Genomic DNA, 26962 nt, shown 5'->3' with positions numbered 1-26962 from the left:
CCAAGCACCAGAGGTGAACGCTCTACCACTGAGCCACCGCGGCCCTAAAAGTGAGAGGAGACTGGAGGAGTGAAGAGAGAGAGAGAGACAGAGAGAGAGAGAGAGAGAAGAAAACGCTCGCACTTTTACACTTCAAAGTAAATTAAGTCATTTATTTTTTCTGTCCCCCTCCTCCCCCTCCCCTAAGTTCTGTCAAAGTAAATAGCTAAAAACACCCCCAGGCCAGAACCGCATCTACGTTGGAAATTTGATCGAGATCGGTCGGTCGGTGCAAGAGATTAAGAAAAAATGAAATGAAACCTTTGAGTTTTACGTCCCACAGTTATGCCGGTTAGGCCAAGGGAGACGCTGATGATGAGCAATGAATTAAATGGTGGAATGAAGTAAGTGGGAGGAAATGGGAGAACCCCGAGACAACCCACGCACACGGTGTTTGTCCACCACAAGGTTCACTTGGCGGGGCTAGGATCGAATCCGGGACCCCAAGCACCAGAGGTGAACGCTCTACCACTGAGCCACCGCGGCCCCCGGCCGGGAATCGAACCCGGGTGTCCCACGCCAAAGGCGTGTTCATTAACCACTTAGCCACGAGGGAGCTCATCTGTGAGGCAGTGTAAACCCCCCAAAAAAGAAAGAAAATAAACGCACACTGGATGTTTGCGCAATTGAGGATCAAAACATTCTCAATGGAGTATGAGAAATAGTAAACGTCAATCAATGTGTGCTTTTGCTTATTCATTACTTCGTTAATACTTAATTCCTTCTAGAAATAGTGAAACAATACTATGAAGAAACACTAATTAAACTAATAACAATTACGTTGTATTTCTTACCATACCGTTTTTACCACCCATAGAATTTCAATCTAGCACTATACTGCATTAGTCACGCCGTAACGAAAGCTGAAATTCAAAGACCTGGCACTCGTTAACTGTTGAAGCTGTGTTGTAGCTACCTGTATATCACGCGGCCTGCGTTGGTACTCCTCAACATAAATACGTCACAGCCCAAAGCCAGGAAACATCACAAACAGAAGACAGGGGCACAAGCAGTGCCTGACACTTCACGAACTCAAACCCACCAAGACTCAACTCAACATGACCTTCAATTACGTTCTAGAAACCAAACCAGTGCTAAGGCACAAACTCACCAACTTCCTATATGAAAACACAAGAAAAAAATCTAACGTTTTGGTTCCAAAGTGATGACATAACAATAATACTAAAAAGGTTTTAATTTTCAGTAACCCAAACATTAATTAACTAGGGAACGTAACAAAGCAAAAATAAATAAATAAAAATAAATTAAATTAAAAAATAAAAACCTGACAAGTAAGCTCTCCCTGACTACTTTTTTTTTTAAATTTCAGTGAGGCTGTAAAATATGTCAATATCTTCGTTATATATATATATATATATATATATATATATATATATATATATATATATATATATATATATATATATATATATATATATTTCATTGTAAACAAGTTCTTTAAACAAAAGAAAGCTCTGAGAGCGCTTACCTCTGACGCGGTAGGTCCCTGGTTCGATTCCTGCTCCCGACAAATAGGCTTTTGGTGAACACTGTAGTTGTGGTTATTCTTAAGACTTTCCAGTTTCCTTACATTTTCTTGATTCCACCATTATCATGTATCTCATCGTCACCTTCTCTCTTACATTGATGTACAATCATGGGGCGTTAAACTAAAAGAAAAAAAAATCTTGCAAATATCCTAGTAAAAATGAGTTTTCTAAACTACACTAGTGGCCCCGCGTAGCGTATTCGCTAACGCTCTCGCCTTCGGTGCGAACGGTCCCGGCTTCGATCCCGGTGGGGGAACTCGGTCGAAAAAGTATCAAAAGATTTTAAGTCCAGCCATCCTGAATGAGGTTTCCTTGGCTTTTCCTCATTCACAGCAGGCAAATGCCGGAGTGGTACCTAACATATAGGTCCCAGGCCGTTTTCTTCCTTTAGTTATGCAATTATGTTAAGCAGCCCTGTAGTAAAACTGCTCCAAGTAATAAATCGTCACATATAAAACGGAATGAATAAACACATAACATTCATTTTGCTACCTTGAAATGTAAAATGTTTCAAAACATTAATATTCAAAGATTTCTCAAAATTCAGATTCACCCATTCCATTGTCCTCAATCATTAACGAGTTTTACAATAGTAAGAATTGTATTCATAAACTACATTACTTACTTAGTACTATATTAAAGCAAGTTACACTAAAAGAATATATAATTAATGGAATATTTAACTAAAGTAATAGTTAACTAGTGTACTTACCCAAGCACTTGTTTCCTTCCTCTCTTCTTTTCCGTTTGTAAACAACCTCGTTTCGCAAGCAAAAGACGGTAGTTCAATGACGTCAGCCATTTCGAAAGAAAGAGTGTCTATAGGCGGTCTGGATCTCACACACAGATGGACGTATATAACATATAGCTGAAGTATTTAACATACGTATTCGTATGTAAAATACGGAAGATTGTGAGATGTCAGACATCCTGCAGCGACATGATGTAATATCTAAGCGAGTAAAAGGCAGTACCTATGTAGTATATGGATAAAGTACGCTCCGTACAGATTTCCTTAGTAAACGTAACGAATCCTTGTATTTGTACAATATACCGCTGTCCGGATAATGGATTTTTCTCAGTGCACGCATTCACAGAACACTGTTCCTGATAGGGATGGCCTTTTTCGAAAAAATTGTTTTTCGATTTTCGGAAATTTCATTTTTCGTTTTTCGCTTTTTCGAAAAAATTTTTGTTTTTCGTTTTTCGAAAAATTTTTCGTTTTTTCGAAAAAATGTTCGTTTTTCGTTTTTCGAAAAATTTTTCGTTTTTCATTTTTTCGAAAATTTTTTCGTTTTTCGTTTTTCGTTTTCGAAAAAGCCATTTTCCGAAAAAGTATTTTTCGAAAAATGTGGTCATCCCTAAATTAAAGAGATTCGCAGTCACGTCCGGATGTGTGCAATACTGGCACTGGTACCCGTAGAGTATATTTCTGATAATTTGTTGATCAACATGGAGGCTGTCCGATTAGACGAAAAATCGAAGTCTTCAATGATTACTTTACGGAGCAATGGGTGGAAAATCCAAATTTTTCTGCGGAAAGTTGGAATTGTAGCAGTCACAGGAATCGAACAAATAAAGCAGTAGAAGACTCAGTGGTAGAGAGCTCTACTATATATATAGTGGTAGAGCGTTCACCTCCGGTGCTTGGGGTCCGTGGTTCGATCCCATCTCGCACCGTGTGCACCTTGTAATGGACAAACACCGTGCTCGTGGGTTTTCTCGGGGTTCTCCCGTTTCCTCCCACTTTCTTCATTCCACCATTTCATTCATTACTCATAATCACCGTCTCCTTTAGCCTAACCGGCATAACCGTGGGACGTAAAACTTAAATATTTCATTTCATTTTCCCCATTTTATCCAGTGTATACCTGAGCGTCAAGGGGGGCTATAGCCTCCCTTGGATGCACCACTATATATATATAGTAATTTCACGAAAAGTCCCGGGCGCCAACCTATTTTTTAAAAATTAGTATTCCCAACTTTTACCTGCCAGTAGTTTCTGAGTTGGCGCCTCATTTTTACAACTAGCGCCTAAATCAAAGAAAATTTGACGAGTCATATATCAGTGGTAAGCTACAGGAAGACTGTGGGCTAGGATCACTGCTCATAAACATGGCCCAACCAGTGGTTCCTACTCAATGTGGCCATGTTGCCACGAACTAAAACATTGAAAACCGTAGTACTAGTCGATAATTACTTCGTGCTATCAAATATTCAAAACTACTGCTCGCAACTACGGCAATCTCTGTACCAACCTTTGAGTTGAGTATTAGAAAAAAAATCGTGTATTAATGATAGTTCTATACAACTGAGGGGCACATGTTTTGAGGGAGAAGCCACGCTTCGGTACAGAATTAGGAAAAAATATTTGCTTACCTTTGTTTCCGAGAAAATATAGAAAATTAAAAAAGTGCTTTTAACTTACACCAGAAGTGTTCAAAGTTATGTTTTAAATGTCTATTCATTCACAAATAAACGTTAATAAATATTCATAATTAGCTTTGAATTTCTATTTATGTTGAAACTGTGTTTTGGGGTCTCTTATCTTCCATCAACCACTCAGACACAGATGAATTTGAGACTATCAAATAATCCTGATATTGTTTAGCCTACATTACAATAGGTCTGTAGCAGAGTTGGCGCGGGTCAATGAAAACTGACCCACCACCTACCATGACCCACTCTGACCCACGACCCACCATGACCCATCCCCCACCGTGACCCATCGTGACCCACCACCCACCATGAACCTCTCTCATCCACTTTGACCTACTCTGACTCACCAAAATCCATCGTCATCAACTCTGAACACAATCCACGGCCTCTTCTGAACTGACTAAAGAGTTTACACTTGTAATAAAACAAGACTGTGAAATTGTCACTAATCGGAGTTTCAATTTCTAGTCAATCGCTCAAGCACCACTCAGTTACAATAACGGTGGATCTGACCTTTACGATATAATATGGTAAAGTGTTTGTCAGTGAGGAAATTGAAACAGTTCGAGATGGGGGAAATTAGTGTGTGCCTAAAATATACTTGTACTAAGAGAGTATTCTTGCAAGTGTTAATTTCTGAACGCATTCCACACAAAACTTCTATTCGCAGGAAAATATCCCTGTACAATATGGAAAAGGTTACGGTTTCTCAGTGCACAGTATTTTTCTCACAAAAGACTTGAAAAATCAGTTGTTCATAGGGTATAAAGGTGCTCGGGTACCCTATGTGAGAGCATTTCCATAAAGCATGCTCATAATTGTAATTTGTGTAATCACTAAAACACCATGTTAAATTTAAATTACAAATATGCATAATTGCAATTATTATGAATATTTATTCAAAGTAGTTTACCTAAAGCAAAGAAGATACTTACTAAAAATTAGGTACAAAGTTGAATAACACAAATAAGCCATTAGTAATACAAGTATACATTTTCCGTAACTCGTAATTTTCCACCTTAAAACAAATCTGACATCGGGTTTATTTCCTGTTGGTAACTTTTTCGTGGTAAATCGTCCGCAGCGGAATTATGTCCATCCTTCAGCCAAGAAATAACTAGCTCGTCTATTTCGAGCTTGTCTAGCGGTGGGCCATTAACATTGATGAGCAACAAGTTAGACAATGTTTGAGCACTTAGTCTATTTCTAATATCAGTCATCTGTAAATTCATAAGGGGAAATCCCTGTTCGCACTCTGTCGTGGAAATTGATAATACTTCTACCCGATTTCTGCAACTTCTCATCGACAATCTACTTGTTAGACTTAAGTCTGATAACGATTTTTCTTGATCAGGTTTGAAATACTCAGCAAGAAGTATCATCTCTCAATCACCATACAACATCTTTTCCATATCGACCATGTCAGTTGGCAATGTCGACCCATGTAGAACAGAAACTTCATCTACCATGCCTTTGATAGGGGATCTTGTGAATAAATTATCAATTAAAGCCTGATAAACTGATGATTTCTTATTTGTTTATAAATTTAATTTTTGTAATTACACATGAAGGTTTGACACCATTGCCAAGTTCCCTCCCCCGTCTAGAAAGCGAAAGGGAACGAGTTTCCTGGAAAGTGTTCAGAGGTGAATGGGAATTTCTCCCCTTCTTCCGCTTCAATTACCACACTGCTGTTTGCCATGTGCCAAATTACGATGAATTTCAATTAAATTATCATAATATAATTATATACTTGTTGAATTATCAATACTTTTCAGTGGAAAAAAGAACGAAATTTGAAAGTTCCAAATCAAAGTAAGTAGACCAACGTAAAGGGGAAAAAAAGTGTAAAATTTTCCATACAATTATGCGTACAATCCAAACTTAAAATTTTAAATTTTATGCCTATTTTTCTCACAACTTTATGGGTTGATTGCCCTGTGCTGTAAGCGCTCCATATAATAAACATAAGCTTCAGCAATTATTATAACAGAAAGCAATGGATATATGAAGCCAAGCACTGTATTTTTTGTTTCTGATTTTTTTTTCTTAAATAACATCGATCGATTTCGATCATTTTTACTAGGGATGGGCACGAGTCGGCTGAAACTCGACTCGAATTCGAGTCGAGTTTCGAGCCGTGTCAAAGGTAGTTTTCTTGAGTCGAGTTTCGAGCCGAGTTACTGTTTTTGAGATCGAGTTTCGAGTCGAGTCGAGTTTGATACATGGCTCGCTCGTTTAGCTCGTTTTAGCTGGTTTTGAAATCATGGCCTGATTAAACTGGAAAGCGAAAGCCATGAGAAATGTAATCCGTCCTGTGAAATACTTATAGTGTTGCTCACGAGAGGGTTCACTGCTTGCATCTCATCTCGTCTCGATAACGAGACCACAATAGATTTTTTTTAAAAATAAAAGGACAGCCTCAAATGTCGTGAGCATCAAATATATGTATATACTGTAGTTTTTACCATCAAGGATGAGACCTGCACGGTCGTATTTCTGAACCTAAGCAGAAGCCCAACCCGGGTAGTGATGTCAACGGGCTCAGCTTGGTTCAACTGAGCAAACAGCTCGAGCCGACTCGGTTGGGATGAGCCATCGGCTCGGTTCAATTGAGCCGATGGCCTGAGCTGACTCGTTCGGGATGAGCCACCGAATCGGTTCGGTTCGGCTCAGGTGAGCCATCGGTTTTTGCCGTCTCGGTTAGGTGAGGTGTTGACTTGACTCATTTCTCGGTTCGGCTCGATAGTAGATGAGCTGTGAGCCGAGCCACTCGATCCGTTGACAACCCTAAACAAGGGCAGAGCACCGCGGTGATTCAGGTAACTGCTAACTCCAAAACAGAAAAATAACAGGGTTGCCGGGGTATTCTAAGATGGATATAGGCCTATACATGATGTGTCTCATGTAACCCCTCTTTAATCAAATTGATGTGGGTATCAATTTATCTCCTGGTATACACCTTTATGCTATAGCCGTGTTGAAGCAGCTCTCACGTTATGAATACTCGTAATTAATTAATTAATACGTAAAATTTACCATATTTTCCAAAATTTTATCATATATATCTCGAATAACCCCTCCGACCATAATTATCAACATTAAATCTCCTTGTCTTTATATATGTGACTATGTATAGCTGTGTTGAAACGGCTCCCATTATGAATGATTAATAAAGGGGATAATTCAAAATTGAACACTTTTCTGAATATCTTATCATAGGCTATATGGAGAAAATTACTAATTTTTCAGTATTAACATATTGCTTTATTAGTCTGTTTTTCTGTTAGTATCAATCATTATAAAGAATTCTAGTGACAAAAGAAATCATACTTAATTTTAAATTATCTTCATAATACTCTTTCGTAATATTCCTATATTGTCTTTAGCTTTATAATTTTCCTCTGGTATTTTTAAATTCCACATATTTAGAATTTCTTGCAAGAAGAATAATCGTCATCTAGTTTCTACATATTATTATTATTATTATTATTATTATTATTATTATTATTATTATTATTATTAATATTACCAATACTACAAAAAGCCTATTCCGGATAACAATGTTGTTATTTGTATAATATGGGCAGCTCGTGAAAACGTAATTGTGTGCCACATTTTCTGACTTTCGAGTAAGTATGAAAAGAAAGTTCATCACTCCTATGCAATTCGATACAATGGCACATACCAAACAAGTTTCCCTTGTGGTTTAATACCAATCCAGTCCACCTAATAACTTAATTTTACCAGAAGTGACAATTATCATGATGTTCGCTAAATCCTCTCATATCATGGTAAAAACGAAATGAAATCTTTAAGTTTTATGTCCCACGGTTTTGCCGATTAGGCTAAAGGAGACGGTGATGATGAGAGATGAGTGAAATGGTGGAATGAAGAAAGTGGGAGGAAACGGGAGAATCCAGAGAAAACCCACGAGTACGGTGTTTGTCCACCACAAAGTCCACTCGGCGCGAGCTGGGATCGAACCAGGGACCCCAAGCACAAGAGGTGAACGCTCTACTACTTAAGGCCAATCTACACCATAAAAGATCTTGTACAAGATCTTGTAGCTGTCATAAAAAAAATCTTGAAACCCTACCATATTTCCCCGTGTACACATAGTCTTGATAGGGTCATAAAACATTTTTTCCATCTTGCAAGAAGTTCAACAGTGTCCAACTTTTTGGGCCGTCTTGCTTGCTACCTGCTATCGCCCTCCCGCTAACATAAAAGAAAATCCAGTTGCGCCGCTTCCGAAACAACGGTTTCTTTTGGGCTGGAGGGGGAAGAGCCAAAATACACATTTTTACGACTGCAAGGGAAAACAAGTGTCTCTTCTTTTGTTAACAGCTCGGTTCCATGAATGTAGGCAACGAAATAATTTAGCTTCCTCACAGATATGAAAATAGCATACTGAATTCAGGATGGTACTGCAAGCTAAATTCTGTAATCATAGCAGATTTAATCGAAGTTATTATCTTTCACAATTACTAATTTTCATAATAATAATAATAATAATAATAATGTTTTTTTCCGATAAACTGATTGTCACCAAATAATATTATATATATATATATGATGGATTAAATGTAAATTTGAACCGATGTACATAGTTTTCAGGGTTGTACTTGAGCAGAAATCCTTAGGTTTTGCAATTATTCTAATTATGCCTATATTTTGATTGTAGATAGAAGCTGCGGTGGCTCAGTGGTAGAGCGTTCACCTCCGTTGCTTGGGGTATCTGGTTCGATCCCAGCTCGCGCCGTGTGGACTTTGTGGTGGACAAACACCATGCTCCTGGGTTTTCTCGGGGTTCTCCCGTTTCCTCACACTTTTTTTTCATTCCACCATTTCATTCATATCTCATCACCGTCTCCTTTAGCCTAACCGGCATAACCGTGGGACGTAAAACTTAAAGATTTCATTTCATTTTTTCGCAATAATTCTGTAAGAAGAATAACTCTTTCTTTTAGTTTTATCATAAATTGTAGATGTTATTCTACTTGTTCTTCTTGGAAAAATAACTAGATACTATTCTCTTATTAGCAGCGTTATTCAAATCTTATATCAGTAAAAATGAATGTGATTAAAGAAAAAGAAAAAAAAAGAAAGAAAGCTAACTGCATAGAAATTGAAAATTGACTGACTCAGTTGCAAGTAAACCGTTTGACATTATAGCTGAAACAAAGATAAAACAAACTTACTTCGGTCTACTATCAAGTCATTTCAATTGTATTGTTTTCCAGTAGTTCACCTCCAACATGCTAAAGCTCGCAGTCAGGGGCGGCTTTAGGATTTTAATTTTGGGTAGGTCCGCTCCTCACGTATGAATACATATGCACATTCGATTGATTAATGACAATAGGAAATTACTTTTACAGTAGTTGTTGATGCTGTTTATTAAATAATTATTTACCATTAATAGAAAAAGTGAAAATATATTTACTTTTTATTATATCTTTTAGTGTTTATATATTTTCAGTTTTATATATTTTTGGGTAGCCCCGTGTCTACCCGCTAAAACTGCCACTGCTCGCAGTACGTAAAAGGTTCCACAATTCACAGCCTCAAGACATGTTTGGCCATATATTAAGCAAACAATGCAAAAGGATGCGTAAGACGGCCCTGATCCCCCATTATCTGACCCTATGATTTGATTGAAACTACAAAAAAATACAAGTATTTTGATATTGATATTGATATTTTGTATTGCTGCTATTTACATTGGCAATATAAATATGAAAATCAAAGTATATATGATACTATTGCATATAGTATAGAATTATGTGTACACTGAGAAAAATCCGTTATTCGGACAGCGGTATGTTGTACAAATATATGGAATCCTTACGATTAGTACGGAAATCTGTACGGAGCATACGTTTTCCGTATACTACATAGTTACTGCCATTTTCTCATTTAGACATTATATCATGTCGCTGCAGGGTGTCTGACATCTAACAAACTTCCGTATACTACACATGTATACGTATATTATATACGTCAGCTATATATTTCATACATCCATCTGTATGTGAGATTCTGACCGCCTATGGACAGTTGTTTCTTTCATCATGAGTGACGTCATTGAACAAAGAACAACTGTCGTTTTCTTGCGAGTCGGTTTATGCATATCGTATCATGGCATGGGAGGTCGTAACACCCCTCATTCTATATCTTCTACTTCGTGCTGTTAATACTTTACTACGCAACACGCTCTTATTAGTTTATTATAAGCTTCATATATTTACTAACTACCGAACGATATTTGTAGCCTCGGGCATTAAATTGGTGAATAATAATAATAATAATAATAATAATAATAATAATAATAATAATAATAATAATAATATGATGATGATGATGATGATGATAATGATGATGATGATGAGTCATTTACTGAACGAGGTTTGTTTACAACTAAAAAGAACAAAGGAAGGAAACAAAAGCCTGAGTAAGTACAACAGTTATTATAACGTCAATTAAATATTCCTTTAATTACCGATTACTTTAGTATAACTCGCTTTAAGTTTAATATATTAGTAACATGTTAACGTGACTTATGGTTGATGATGAGATAGGTGATAATGGTTGAATAAAGTTGGATGCAACAGGAGAATCCCAAGCACACAGTGTTTGTCCACCAAAAGCTCACTTGACAGTGGCTGAAATTGACCTATGGACCAAACGAGTAAGAGTTGAGCGCTCTATTGGGTCCAAGTGCTTTTCGTGAAACACTGTGAAGGGAGGGAATCAATTTTGTGAAGATAGGCGAATAGCACAGAGAGTTGAGGCACCAAATGTGATGGAGGGGGAGTTACTATCAATCAACTTCACTTAGTTTTACTATGCATGCAGATTCACTAGCTTATCTGACCTACTTTTAAGCGCGTAACGTTCCAGTTTTGGATGTTCGAAATCTGAAAATATCGTGTTGATAGGTTTTCGCCATAAATACTTTCAATATAGAAAAGTAATTCACGTGAAATATATTTACGACGTTAGAAGGTCCGTGGCATTATTTACATCTCATAGTTTATAAAAGGTATAAATAATACAATGTATATATGTACTGTATGCTGAGACTTATAACATGAATAAAGGTTTGCAATTTTATTAATAGAGGCCGCGATGGCTCAGTGGTAGAACATTTACCTCTGGTGCATGGGGTTCTTGGTTCGATCCCAACTCGCGCCACGTGAGCTTTCTGGAGGACAAATATCGTGTGCATGTTTTTTCTCGGGATTCTCTCGTTTCCTCACTCTTTCTTCATTTCACCATTTCATTCATTTCTCTTCATCACTGCCTCTTTTAGCCTAGCCAGCATAACCGTGAGATGTAAAACTTAGAGATTTCATTTCATTTCATTTTTGGAGTAGTGACTTCGACTTTATTCAGCGGAAAGTCAAAGTTTGGTTTGGAAAAAATCATCGAAATTAATTTTATTTCTTCGGAAAATTCGATTACGCCGTTTTAGTGTTTTAAGTTCTTCTAATGTCCTTTTAACACGCAACCACCTAGTTGTGTTACTGCATGTAAAGTATTGCTTAAATTGGAGCTTTTGTACAGGGCAAAACAAATTGCTCTTCCACTCCAAATGTACTAGCAACGTGAGTAGTAGTTATTGACGAACTTCTACACCCGAAAGGAAGAATGTTAACGGTACTTTACGTAATAATTATGTTCTAACATGGTCCTTTAATGGGCTGTGTTGACAGCCTGTTGGGTTAGGTCATTAGGGTTTGATGACCTGCTTACGTGTGTTTGGAAAGTTCTTATGTTTCTTTTTTTAGTTGTGCTGACATGGAAAGGTCATGTGTTCTTTTTCGAGTCTGTATGCGTGTCTGTAGAGACTTTATACTGGATATTTTTAAAAATAATATTGGAAATTTGAATTGGTTTGATTTGAATTAAATCTGTTGATATGATGATACGTCATTCTGTATCACTTACTTCCGTAGTAGTGATTAAATTAATATTCCGCAGTAGTGATTCAATTAATAATCCGTATGAGTGATTGAATTAATAATATTGAATATATTACACGAGCAATATGTGAGAGAATAAAAGATATTATACAAATGGATTTGACTAATAGAAACTTACATTGAGAAATATATATATATATAATTTGGAAAAATGAAATATTTGAGTCCCACCATTATACCTGTTAGGCTAAAGGAGATGGTGATTATTTTATTTGTCGAACAATATGTGAGAGAATAAAAAAGATATTCTCCTAATATATTTAACGGTTCGATTTCTATGAAATCTCATAAAGTGGTAGGAAACCATTTTATTAGAAGCTCAGAACAGTTGTAGTGTGAACCTACAAATAATTTCGAAAATATTTTTAAAAAGTGGTAGGAAACCATTTTATTAGAAGCTGAGAACACTTATAATGTGTAAAAGTTTATGTGATACGTACTGCGATCGAACCCGGGACCCTTAGCACCGGTGGTAAATGTTGTATGATGGGAGGGAAATATTTATTCATGCGGGACTTTTTAATTTGTCGGATCGTAATTATTACTCGAACACTGTGTGATTATACTCGGTGAACGTTGTAAAAGCTCGTGTACGGTATGATACACTATGCTGGTACATATACAGAGCGTGGTTTCCGTACGTCTGTTGCTGATGAACTTAAGACATGAACTGAACTTTTCGCGCGCTTTTGGAAAACCGGTTGGGTAGGAGTGATGATGTGTGCTTGCTAAAACTTGAATTTAAATACAAAGGAAGACCGTTGACACGTTTGGTAAACATTACAAAATACCGCCAGACTGATAGAAATAACTTTGGCGCCGCGGTAGGTGAACAAAAGGAAGATTGCGGACGTGGGAGATAAGCATCACAGGTTGGAGACAGACAGACTAATAGAAATAACTTTGGTGTCGTGGTAGATGAACAAAAGACATTGTCGGTGAAAACATAAAAGAAAGATTGGGGACGCGGAAGATAAACATCACAGGTTGGAGACAGAGTAATAAAAAATCAAGTTTTATGATAGTTTGTTAATAATGAATACAAAGAAAGTTTTACATTACGAATGGTTGAACATATGAGGTCATTGACCGCGAATGCAAAAGAACATTCACCTATTGAATGATGATCATGTTGAAACATGAAGGAATGTTAAATACGATTGCAATAGAAGATTGTTATATTAATGTAATAATAATGAATGAATGAATGCAAATACAAAGATAGTTTGTGGCATCCGTTATTTTACGTGGACAATATGCTGGTGTATGTAGGGTCGATGTCTTGTTTACATGAATAATAATAGAAGTTGTAAATAACAGATTTTATTTTAAAAGCATGTAAACTATTTATTTACACGTGATTTATCTAGATCTGCACATAGATGACAGATGATTAAATAGTACGCCTTATGAATACCGTTGTAAAAATGGGAGGAATGATTTTACCAACGTGAAAATCCAAATGTTGATATTTTAAAAGATTATATGAGAACATCTTTTCTATTTCTATATTTATAAAAATTCTATAGAGAATTGGAAAAGTACATGTGAAAATATTTTAATTGGCGTGGTAGGACTGTTTGAAAAATGTTTAAAGTATCACGTGATATGATGTTATCGGTAAAGTTTTCCTTATATATTGGGTATGAAGAGAAGACTAGTATAGTATCATCATGGAGTCGATTCAGAGTCAAGTACAGCGAGAAATTGACTTGTGCGAAGAGTTAGATTGGGATTCTTCGTTTGACTTTGTAGAATCTCCAAGGAAAAAGTTTAAAACTGCGAGAGATTTACCAGATATATTTATTGACGAGGAAACTCAGTATTTTTCTCCAGCTTCGCCAGTATCCTCAGAAATTATTATAGAGGAAGAAATCATTGACTTAAGAGAAGATCCAGTATTAATCCCATCATCGCCTGTTGGAGTGAGGACATCTTTATCAGTACTTCCAGCATCCCCGTCATTATTAGGAGTAAAAAACATTCAACCACCATCTTTAAAGTGGACACTAGATAGTAAAGAAGAAGAAGAAGAAAGAACACCATCACCTGATTTATTTACTGAAGAAGAGGAGGAGGATGGAGAAGAAGAAGAAGAAAGAGCACCCTCACCTGACTTATTTAGTGAAGGGGAGGAAGAAGAAATTTGGCGCTTATTTGACGGACTGGACGAGTGTAAACCCGACACACCACATGCAAGTGTTACACCTTCACCAGCACCAGAAGCACCACCACCACCACCACAAACGGCGCCCTTAGACTTATCAATGAAGAAGAAGAACGAAGAAGAAAAGTGTAAGTGTACACAAGTGTTTGTGGGTGAAAAGTGCATCAAAAACACTATTTTAAATTGGAACCCTAATTGTGTGTTATTGTGTGAGGGTTGTTTTTTTTGACTGTCCGCAACAAATGTCTCACCGCTGCATTTTTATGGACATTGAAGCTTTAGAAACCGAGACATGGTTAATTTTTATTAAAGAAAATGTGAGAAAAGAACTTTATAACATATTTCGGAACTCACATAGAATGTATGTGAATACAAACATATTTGAAGAAGAATATTTTAAATTAATAAGAAACCCAAGATATTTGAATGAATTAGTAGATATTCTACTATCAAAGAATAAGAAATATTAATTTTCGGTGATTCTGTATATATTGTCTAACTTTTATGTAATATTATTATTTTGCTTGTATATTATTTTGATTGTATATATTATTATTATTATTTTCCTTGTATATTATTTGCTTGTATATATATATATATATATATATATATATATATATATATATATATATATATATATATAATATTACCGAAATAAATATATACGAATTTCATTTCTTGATTCTTATTTAATATTAAAACTTTCCTAAATAAAAGGTATCATTGACATTTTTTTTATAAGGTGAAACTCCTTTATGCTTTCTATCGTTTACTTTTTTTTGGAAAATCGTTTAAAATTGGTATTTGATGACTGTTTTATATTTTTCTTGATTTTTACTAATACTTTGAAGTATTTAAAAGTTTGATGAGTGTTTTATATTGACAAGTTTGCGATTTTGAAAACATAGTTCCTCGTAGCTGCTCTGAGCTTGTGTACCAAGCGAAATGATAAAAAAGATAGGAACCAATAAAAAAATAGGAATTTAAATGTTCTCAGCGTAGCTGCTCTAGTACACCAGAAAATGTGTAGCAAATGAACGAATAAAATATTCACAATCTATTTTAACAATGAGTTTGCACAGCAAACGATCCATTACATAAGCAGAGTTCCACACAAATTTTTAATATATTCAGAATTAAAAAATTAACCGACTTTGCAATGGCAAAGGAAAATATAAAACAGAAACTGATTTAATAACGAATTTTAAAACTCAGTAATATTATAGTATGATTTATATACTTATCTTACAAAATGTAAAAAGTTTTCACATACATGCAATATAACATGCAGAAACTAATTTTACAAATTCGAATCATAACATGCAGAAAGTTTTTCACATACACGTGATATAAGTGTTGAAAAGTGTTTTTTTCAAAAACAAATAATTAACACCAATTTAAAAAAAACGAGTTTGTGTAACAGACGATTTATTTTGCAAGTTCACAGCGTAGCTGCTCTTACGACTTTATATAAGAAAGGAGAATATAAAATAAAAAGCGATCAAATTAAAGTTAACAAAGAGTTTGCACAGCAAACGAATTATTTACAAGTTCACAGCGTAGCTGCTCTTACGAGTATGCTTTGGCATACGAACCAATAAAAAAAGAAGCGAAATGATAAATAAAGATACGAACCAATAAAAAAAAATAGGAATTTAAATGTTCGCAGCATAGCTGCTCTGAGCTTGTGTACCAAGCGAAATGATAAAAAAGATACAAACCAATAAAAAAATAAGAATTTAAATGTTCGCAGCGTAGCTGCTCTGAGCTTGTGTACCAAGCGAAATGATAAAAAAAAGATACGAACCAATAAAAAAATAGGAATTTAAATGTTCGCAGCGTAGCTGCTCTAGCGAGTTTCCAATTTTAAAAACGAGCTTAGTTAGTATTTTCGAAACAAAGTTTCTCTTTTGAATTTGCTAAGCAAATAAACCAATAAAATAAAATAACACGAACGAATAAAATAATCGCAGCGTAGCTGCTCTGAGCTTGTGTACCAAGCGATCGGTAAAAGATACGATCCGTAAAAAAAATATGAAGTGATTGAACAAAATTAAAGGTGAAAATGTAACTTGTTAAACGAAAAATGTAATGTTCAAAATGAAAATGCAACTTGTCAAACGTGGAAATGCAACTTGTCAAACGAAAAAACTGCAAGTTACGAAAATGTAATTTTCAAAAAATTTTTAGAAATGCAAGTTACGAAAATGAAAATGCAAACTAAAAAAAATGCAGAACCGTAAACTAAAAAATGTGAAAAGTTTTTCACATGCATGCAATATAAAATGTACAAACAAATTTTATGTAGACGAATCATAACATACGGATTTTTTTTGTTATATGCACATGTTAAAGTTCTAATTTCATGAAAAAAAATTTTAAAGAATTTTTCCCTACGTATAAATTGTAAATCATATTTGAAACATAGTTTACTTTTACTCTGTAAGTGTATTGAAATTTTTCGCGTTGAAGTAAAATATATAAGATGTGTAATGAAATTAATAAAACATGTAATATAAAATGAGAAAAATTTTATTTACAAATTTCAATAATATATATATATATATATATATATATATAGTTTACATACAGATACATTCCTTGATATATTGTTTAATACAATCTATATTTATATTAGTATATGCACAATTACATACTGGCCAGTTTATTGCTGAAAGTCTTTTATCACCTGCTTTTGTTAATTTATACACATTGTTTTTATTATTATTTTGTAATTGATTAACAGAAGAGTTTTTATTTTCCATTATTATTACTATTTCTTATGCATATTATAATGTAAATCTTTTTGTAAGAATAACTCTGTAATTAACTGAATGTTATCTTTGTTTAATAAAATGTTATATAATGTCCATGTAAATTCCCAATCATCAATTTCAGTATCACAATGCACTGTTGCAAATTCTTCATATAAATCATCAAAACTTTGTGCGCTTACCATTGTACGCCATGCATTATAGCATAACATATTATAGTCCGAAGTAATACAATCGTGTTCTTCTATTTTGCTCCTGTTTTGAAAACACCCATAACATAAAAGTTCTCGCGGTGGTTTCCAACGGTCAATACACATTAATACACATTGTTCTTTTATAGAAAAAGAAGAACATTGATATTCGCAATTGTTGTATGTATTTAGGAAACGACATTGGTACTCAGTCTGGATTGTTGATACACATCTTTATCGTGCTCAAGATATGCTTCTCTTAAGTCAGAAATATGATAATCATTAAACGTGATTTCTTGATATGAATAATTAAATTTGTTTATAAGATGGGGAATAATGTTTACATCTATATATTTCACATGAATCTTTAGATATTGTTTTAATATTTGATCACGTGTTGATTTCTTGATTAGGAAATTCCACACAATAGTATTTAATTCTTCATCACTTTCACTCACACATTTATGCTCAGTTTCTTTTTCACTACGATTCGCACAGCCTTCACAAAGTAGTGGTTCAGAAAGTTTATATTTTTCTAGTAACTGTTTTACACAAACTTCATTTACTTCATTAGGAGTACAACCACACTTCACAGCATTGAATATTAGAATATCATTAGAAATTGTATTTTGATTTACTACTACTACAACTTCCTCTTCAAAGGGTATTTCATTTGGGTATCTGAAATTTCGTCTATACACAGCATCGTCTATGGTAATTTCCTGTGTTGGATAAATAATCCTATATCTTTCAGCGTCTTCTTCAGGAATGTCAGGATCATTTGGATGTACAAGAATAATTTTATTTTGTTTTTTAAGTTGAAAACGTTTTTCACGTGGTGAAATGTATTTAGATTTTACACATTCACTTTGCAATAAAGAAAGATTGGTTTCAATTTCACCTTTTCGTTTCTTATTATGAGATGAAGAACCAGAATTTGTTTTTTGCTTTTTACCTGTGAAAACAGATTGCTTTTGACTGTACATTGTAACACCGTATCACCCCCCTTTATATGATTTACTACAGCTATACGCATGCGTGCTTTTATATTATATTATGACATGCGCGAAAAACAAGTACAAGTATACATACGCATCTGACATGCGCGAAGACCAAGTACAAGTATACACACACATTTGACATGCGCGAAAATCTAGTACGAGTATGCGCACGCATAGAATTTATATATATATTGTTATGTCTAAATACATCGTGAAAAGAAACAGATGTGATTATATAAAGTTTTTTTTTCATAGCATTATTATATCATTAGAACATTTATATGTAATAATAGACATGTACGTGATTTGTTAGGGATGAAATTAATAATATTAACAATTTCATACTTTGTAACTCATTTACTAACACTTAGTGTTTGCTAAAGCAATCTTGGAACAAACGATATATATTGAAAAATAAATAAATAAATAAATTATGATATCAGAGAAAACAAGATTGGATTGTAATTCATGTGCTTACAAACTTAGTAATTCAGATAGTTTGTTTAAAGACTATTTGAATTCTTTCCTTCAAATGAACCAGGAATCTTCAGGATTTCCTGCTTGGTGCAAAACCAAAGGAGACGAAAATAAATACATTAAAGAGTATCATGTCCACGAAGGCATTCAATTAAATCATGGCAATATCAGGAAGAACCCGGGACTGAGGTATATCTCCAAGATATTCCTCAATTCGCTTTATGGGAAATGGGGACAAAGAACGGACTTGTTGCAATTCGTGATTGTTGACACACTGGAAATTTTTTTGTATTATCTATGGGCACCACAATACGAAGTACAAACCGTATTAACCATTGGAGATAAACATCTTATTCTTACGTATCACAATACGGAGAATAAGAACAAACCATGGAAATTCTCAAATGTTGTGCTTGCTTCGTTCATTACATCGTGGGCAAGGCTTCGACTTTATGACTTAATGACATCAGTAGGAACTAAAAATGTTTGTACTGTGACACGGACAGCATAATGTTTGTACAACACCGTGATGAAAAATCTCCGCTTACATTAGAGCCCTACTTGGGTGAACTAACCGACGAAGTAAAAGAGGAGTGGGAAATAGACAAATTTATAGGTTTATTATTATTATTATTATTTCATTAGAAGAAGAAGAAGAAGAATACATTATTTCGATTACAGATGACTTCTACAAGTGAAAACGAACTAACTCAATTGTTAATTATGGCAAAACGCTTCGGCTATGAGGCATCCGAAGTTGTTTACTACAGATGGAAAATGATAGTAGATAAATTTCATAGCAATGGGTGCATGTACGTAGTCTTGAGTAGAAACGATTTTTTGGAAGCGTTTGGTAGATACTTATCATTCCAAGGGTGTGCGTGTACCCAATGAAAAATATTATCAAATGTTAACAGAGTTATTAAAACATTTTAAAGGAAGACAGGATGTTATTTTGGCAACCTGTGAAACCGCTGCCGATATTTCTGATTTATATCAGTGCGGATTTTTCCACAAAGATGATATAAAAAATTAGGATTGTAAAAAGTTCAAGCAGCAGGTAAAACAGCTGACTTATTTGTTAAGGACAATGCTAAACTAATAGGTAAGCTTATCATGACCAAGTTCTGCTAGTTCTGGGGAACCTAAGAACTTAACTGGGTTTTTTCAAGAAGTACCTAAGATAGTGGATGGTATGGGTGCATCAGAATTTGAAATAGTAAGGAGTATATCATGAACATATGTTTACTTTGGGTTAAAGGGGACAGAAATAACCATTAAGTGTATGGAATCGAAGACCCGAAAAAATATGTACGAGATCTGTTTGATTTCGTAATGGACAATACAATCAAAGATGATAACAAGAATACCTATATAGGAATAACTATCGAGAGCACTACCTTAAAGTTAAAACAATGTACATAACATGGCGTCCTAAAAAGGAATTGAACCCGGAGACCCTCTTCTCCATAGTGGAAAATACCCTCAATAGCAATGAGGAGTTCCTAATTGGAGGTGATGTCACGTTTAAGGTTCATAGTGTGCATCTCCGTAAAGGAAGAGGAAAAAGGCGGATTTTAAGATCCCACATTGTTAATTCATGTAAGGGAAGGGGTTGAACCCGTGGATCGGGCAAATATGAGGAATATACAACTCTTTTGGAAAAGTGTACCATCCCATTAAACAAGGACATATAATGTCCTTCTAAGGCTATCATCCTCGGGAAGGCTAGGGCTAATCATAATCGATTTCAAGTATACAAGTTAAAAAACAATCCTGAGCGATTGTTGAAGCAGGCCAAGGATTTGTGTGATGATGCTAATGTTACTATTGAACATCAAAAATGGATGTACTATTAATGATGTGAAAAAAATTTCAACAATACCTGGCACCCAAGTATCAGATCATTGTCTTTGAAAAGAAACTTAATAGTCGTGAATTTCATGGAATGTATCCTGGAATAAAGGGTGGTAAGCAAATTTACATTTTATATAAAGATAATCACTACCAAGTGGTAACTAGTATCCGTAAACTTTTGCGATTATTATTGTTGCAAAAAGTACAATAAAAATAAATCTCCGATTTATTATTATTATTATTAGTATAAAGTCTTCATTTATTCAGCAATATGAATCTTGTATAAAGTCTTCATTTATTCAGCAATATGAAACATCTTTCATTAGTTTATATTGTTTTTTACACGATTTTTTAAAAATTTGTAGTGTTAATTAGTTTTCAACTCATTCACATAAATATTTGAAGAAATGTTTAGTATGATAGCACTGCACTGCACTGCACTACATAGTAACTATTTTTTCTTAGATATTTACTTGAGTAAGATTTAGTTCTAACGTTCACAGAAAAAAATATCATGGCAAATTGTACCTTTTTTACAGTTTGTACATGTAATATACCTACAGAAGAGTAACATTTTCATCCATACGTCTATTATTTCTTCATATTTTTCAATCACAAACACTATCACTATCACTTTGGTTTTTATTCCAAATTAAGAATTTCTTAAAATCTTTCTGCAAAAATATTTCTCAGTTGATTAACAAACGTATCATTATGAATGGCATCATCATATATATGAAAAAACTGTTCTAATTTATCAAAAGTATTGTCGTGCATTTTTTCAAACGTATACCAAATTTCATCTTGTGTGTCCATATCCATAATAACACTTAGTACTTTTGTTTTCAATATATTTTTATGTAACAGAATACAGTCATGGTTTATTGCGTCTTTCAATCCACGTGCACACCCACTGCAAAGAAGCATACTTCTTTTAGATTCCCACATTTGAAAAGCATTTATTAAGCACTGAATGGTTATGTGAATATTATCGCAGAAACAGACCAATACGTTTTCAGCATTAGACATTTTTCAGTTCGACAAAGTAAACGAATTATATAATAGTTCACAACGTAGTTGCTTTTACGACTTTCTAATTTTAAATAACACGAACGAATAAAATAATCACACTGCAAGTGTTCTCATCTTCCTTAGCAAACAAACCAATAAAATAACACCAATTTTTAAAACGTTCACAAATAAATTTGTTCAGAGTATGTATAACATACGATTCGTAAAATAAGAAGTGATCAAACTAAAATAAAATAAAAAACACTAGGCACAAATATCTTCATTGACCACCATACGAAGAAGAAGAAATCTTTTCATCGACTACATCCAGCACAAGAATATTCTTATGTAGCTTTCTTAACCGCGGTATTTATACTTTTCGCCGTGGGATGTAATGCCATGTTTGAATTAACCAATGAAAACAGGTTTGAACAAGTTTAAGGTAGACCTGAAACTCATAGTTCCCGCCTCCTATTAGTTTTAGATACTATTCTTTTATCCAAATTAGCTTGAATATTTCATCTTTGCATCAGTTTTACAACCGACAAAGTCACCCAGACCGTTTACTGCGCGTGCTTGAATTTCTATATACTAACATTGAAAGCAATAATTAGAAATCACGATACCTGAACCGCAATAGCTCCTTTGTATTTACTTGTTTTTTTTAATTAGCCTGTTGGATTCCAACGTATCGATAAATAATGCTTTTAAATCCTTTTTAAAATATACTTTTGGTTATTTTACATTTAAGACATGGTGGATTACTTCCTTTTGTGACAACTTTTAGCAACGAGTGGTGCTATCTTATTTACAGAATACTCCACAATTGAAAAATTTATTACAGTTGTTATCATGAGACAATAGTTATTGAACTTTCGCTAAATATGTTTACAGATAAAGTATCGCGTACAATAGGGAGGAACAAATGCTATCGAAAACTCGCCAAATGTTAAGGATTCTTGTAGACAATCCATGTAGTAAGTTGTGAATATATGTTAAAACTGAAGCCTACATTATGTATTTGATCAGTGTTAGAAATTCCTGTGAATTTTCATTAGGTATGCTATATGTTAAAAGCTTAGGAAAGAAAAAAAACTAACACCAACTTTGCAATGGTAAAGGAGAATAAACTGTTTCACAAACTTTTTCTTATGTCTGAAGTTTCATGAAACTAAAATTTATTTGTACAAGTAATCACTGATTTATTTCCTATTTATCTGTATTCTTTTTTCATGTCTATATGACATATATTCAAAGATCATTTACTTATTTAAACAGTTTTTTATGTCGATGCGTTAGGTTATATATCTTTATTGTATTGAATTAGATTCAATCTCCCAACATGACCCTCTCCTCTTTGGATAGTTTACATGTTATCGGTGGTGACAGACCATAGTCATGTAGAAAATCATCATTTTATTTACACTTTTCTTCACGAACAATAACTTTGTGAGATTATATATATATATAAAATACCCCATTATTGTTCATAGGGGAGGTCAACTAAACTTAATCTTCCACCTTTTCCTATCATTTCATTTAACCACTTGTTTTTAAAAAAAGGCCAGTAGAAACAATTTTCAGTTCAAGTTCTTGAAAACAACCATCTTTTAGTATGTATTAATCTTACTTATTTGACACACAGTTGTTCGTTAATTTTACTTATGTACTGTTCAAAACAGAAAAGATTTGTTCAAAGATTTGATAATAAATCTATAAGTACGTTAGCCATAGTTCACTATTGTTTTCTTATTGAGACCAAACTTTTATTCTTTTATAACAGGTCAGTCCCATGATTTACATTCAATTTTAACACTTTTGAAATACAATTTCCTTGAGCATCCAATAAAATAAAATTAGAAGAATTACTATGCTGACAAAGTTTCAATGTTTTTTCGGTGCTAGTTGGTTCCTACAGTTAGACTTTTCTTCATTAGGTATTCATTTATCATTATAGGATCATATTGGCTCAATGGTAAAGCAGTCATTTCCACTGCTTAGGGGCCCTGGTTCGATTACCGTTTGCATCAATTATTTCATTTGTCATAGCGGAGCCATAAGGGCTCAGTGGTAAAGCGTTCATTTCCACTGCTTAGGGTCCCTAGTTCAATTACCGCTTGCATCAATTATTTCAACATTTTTATGACAAACATTAAGTTTGGATTTATTTCTTATAAATTGTGCTGGACAAACACCGTGTTCTCCCACTTCTTCTTCATTCCACCAATTTCATAACCTTTCTAAAGTGATCCGACATAATCGTGGGACTCATAGATTTCATTTATTATTCAAAATAATTTCATAATTAAGCGTACACAGATACCATAGTAAGTAAGTAATTTTTATTTCTAAGAGACAAGTTGCTATTTAATCTTTACATTTATTCAGAGTTCGATTCCGTGCTGCACAAAGAAAATATTCTGATGGCAGCATTAAGTATCTAAACTGAACTAAAGTTCTTATTCTTTGGGAATTGCGGTGGGTTAGTGGTAAAGCGCTCACCTTTAGTGCTTGGGGGTCGATCCTAGGATGCTCCAATTATTTGAACATTTTCATCACAAGTATCAAGTTTTGAATTATGTAATGGGTAAACACTCTGTATCTGTGTTTCTCAGGGTCGCTTTTTATAAAGTGGCTAAGAGTTTTTATACAACAAATCACCATAGCCTAAGTGTACGGGACTCCATTTCATTTTTTCTTTAATCCAAGTAGATAATGGCATGCCAATTAACATACATATCATTCTACACTGAAACCCTTTATATATATTTACCTTAGATAGTTGGATATTATCGTGGTTTTGCACAAAATTTCATATAAAATGCCGTGGCTCGCAACTCCACAGCTTCAAACCCAAAAGAAATACCTAGTTAATTATTCAAGGAATAAAAACTGATTTCATTGTATGTTCCCTGCTACCGAGTACATTTTAGTGTTCACAGAAGAAAAAAAGTATTCAAATTCTCTATCTTGTCTGCATAAAATTTCTCAACATTCGACCGGTTTTTCCCACTCTCATCATATACTTTTTTCAAGAGCTTTAATAAAACGAAACAACATAAATTCATTCACTCATCTTAAACGGATTTAATCAAAAAGTAAAAATTCAGACTTTTCTTTCAGTATACTATCATTTAATAGCAACAACTAATTAGTGAGCGAAAATGTTGTTGTTTTAATTCTTATTTATGGACACCAGCAAATATCTCATTAAGCTTGTTTCACCCTACAACTATGTATATTGGTTAAAAAAATAAAAGGAAAACTCAAGTACAATTTGATATTGAAGGGAAATCAAATTAGTTGTGATAGCATAATTAAAATCTTTTCAATTGAAACTAATAACTGAATAGTGCAACGTACTGAAAAGCATAAAGATTTTTTTCCTGCTTTTAAAAACTCTTCAATGGTAACTGTTAACTGAATAGTACAACGTACTGAAAAGCATAAAGATTTTTTCCTGTTTTTTTTTAAATTCTAACAACAATTCTTATTCTGAAAATGTCTTTTTCTATGCTTCGAAACGTTACTGTTAATAAAAGGTATCTATAAGTTCAATATGACCCGGAAAAAAAGTTAGACATTTTATGACCTTTGTTAGGTAGGTTTTAAAAATTCAAAGGAAAGGAAACTCAAAATTTACCCTTTACCCAAAAACATAATTTATTTACATTTTTTTCTTTCTTTTTTCTATTTACAACTATTTACAAAAAAAATTTTGTTTTTTTTTATTTTTTCCATTCTTTCATACTTCTCCCATGCTTTTATAAACACATTGTCTTCCCCGTCATTTAATAAATTCAAATCATTGTCATTTACCCCCTCCCCCACTGGTGGTAATATTGGTCCCACTGACATCACTTCTTCTTCTTTCTCCGCCACTGGTAGCACTGGTATCACTTCTTCTTCTTCTACCACTACTAATACTTTTTGGGGTACTTTTTCTTCCACCACCACCACCGGGTTGTATCTTTTTCTCCTTTGTTCCTCTCTTCTTCTTCTTTTCCTCCCTTCGGCCACATCCAATAATTCCTCCATCTTATTAAACCACTGGATGTGGCGGTACGAAGAGAGGGATGAGGAGGAGGTGCCGGAAGTAGTTGCTTCTGATTGTGCTTCCATCTTTATAAAATAAAATTTAAAAAAAGCGTTATTAGTACAAATTATTTTCACCAAAATGAAATCAATTATAATCAACAATAATAAAATTATATTATTCTAATCACAAACTCAATTACATTGTTTAACTTGAACAACAACTTATATATAATTTTAAAGGGGTTAACTTCACAAAAATTTGACCGCTATGTAAGAAGTTATATCTAATTTCCGGTGTGGATTTTATGGTTCCAATTAGTGCTAAAATTTTTTCCAGGAGCAAAGTTTAAAGTTGTGTTTGTGTTTAATTTTCAGTATTTTTAACGCTAATAATCATGCTATTGGTACAAACTGTTCCCGCTTCAATTTCCGGTTGTAATAAAATACTAGTTTCATATAGCCATGCTACTGAACAAAACAGCAAACTTAAAATCAATTCAATTTATGTAGGTATACGTCTCATATACCCATACTACTGAAGAAAACAACAAACTTAAAATCAATTTAACTTAAGCGATAGCCTACGTCCCAAAGTTTTCAAGTTTATTTTCCAATAATTGTTAGTTAGTTAATAGGTTCATGTCTCATATATCAATGTTGCTGAACGCCTTGCTTAACTGAAATTAAGCTACTATTAATAAATCTTACAGTATGGTCATATATTTTAATAAACGCTGCTAACGAACACGAATTCAATTTCCGGTTGTATCCTAAAAGTTTCACGTTAAGGCTAACGCATTTTGTTAAAGTGAATCACAATTTAATTTCCAATGGTTCAACATGTTCTAACCCTTAATGCTTCTGCCTTTGGTGCAAACAAAACCATGTTACCGTATTTACTAAAGTTATCATCATCTTTACTGTAAACATATTTGCCATCTCATCTACAAATTTCGCATGTCATAATTTTTAATGTTATTGCCTTTCGTGCTAAGACGTACAATTTTAATTCCCGCGCGGGTCTACCCGCATAAACAAAGTCACCTTAACATTAAAATGCGGATTTAATTCCCGCGTTAACCTAACACTGACGTACGAGTTCAAATCCCGGGGAAGCCTACGCGCATAAACAAAGTCATATTAACAGCGGCGTGCGGGTTTAATTTCCGCGTTAACCTAGCAATGGTGCGTGGGTTCAAATCCCGGGCGGGCCTACGCGTATAAACAAAGTCATCTTAACAGCGGCGTGCGGGTTTAATTCCCGCGTAAACCTAACAATGGTGCGTGGGTTCAAATCCCGGGTGCGCTTACGCGTATAAACAAACCAACCTTAAATGCTTTACACCAACAGCGCTGCAAAGGGTCGGAAATTAATTTTCATTGATAAGCATTATATTTAATCTCGGGTTTTATTCAATGTCACTCCAATC

The sequence above is a fragment of the Thermobia domestica genome, chromosome 5 (assembly GCF_964235325.1).
Source record: "Thermobia domestica chromosome 5, izTheDome1.hap1.1, whole genome shotgun sequence".
Classification (NCBI taxonomy): Eukaryota; Metazoa; Arthropoda; class Insecta; order Zygentoma; family Lepismatidae; genus Thermobia; species Thermobia domestica.
Note: the sequence above shows the minus strand (reverse complement) of the source record.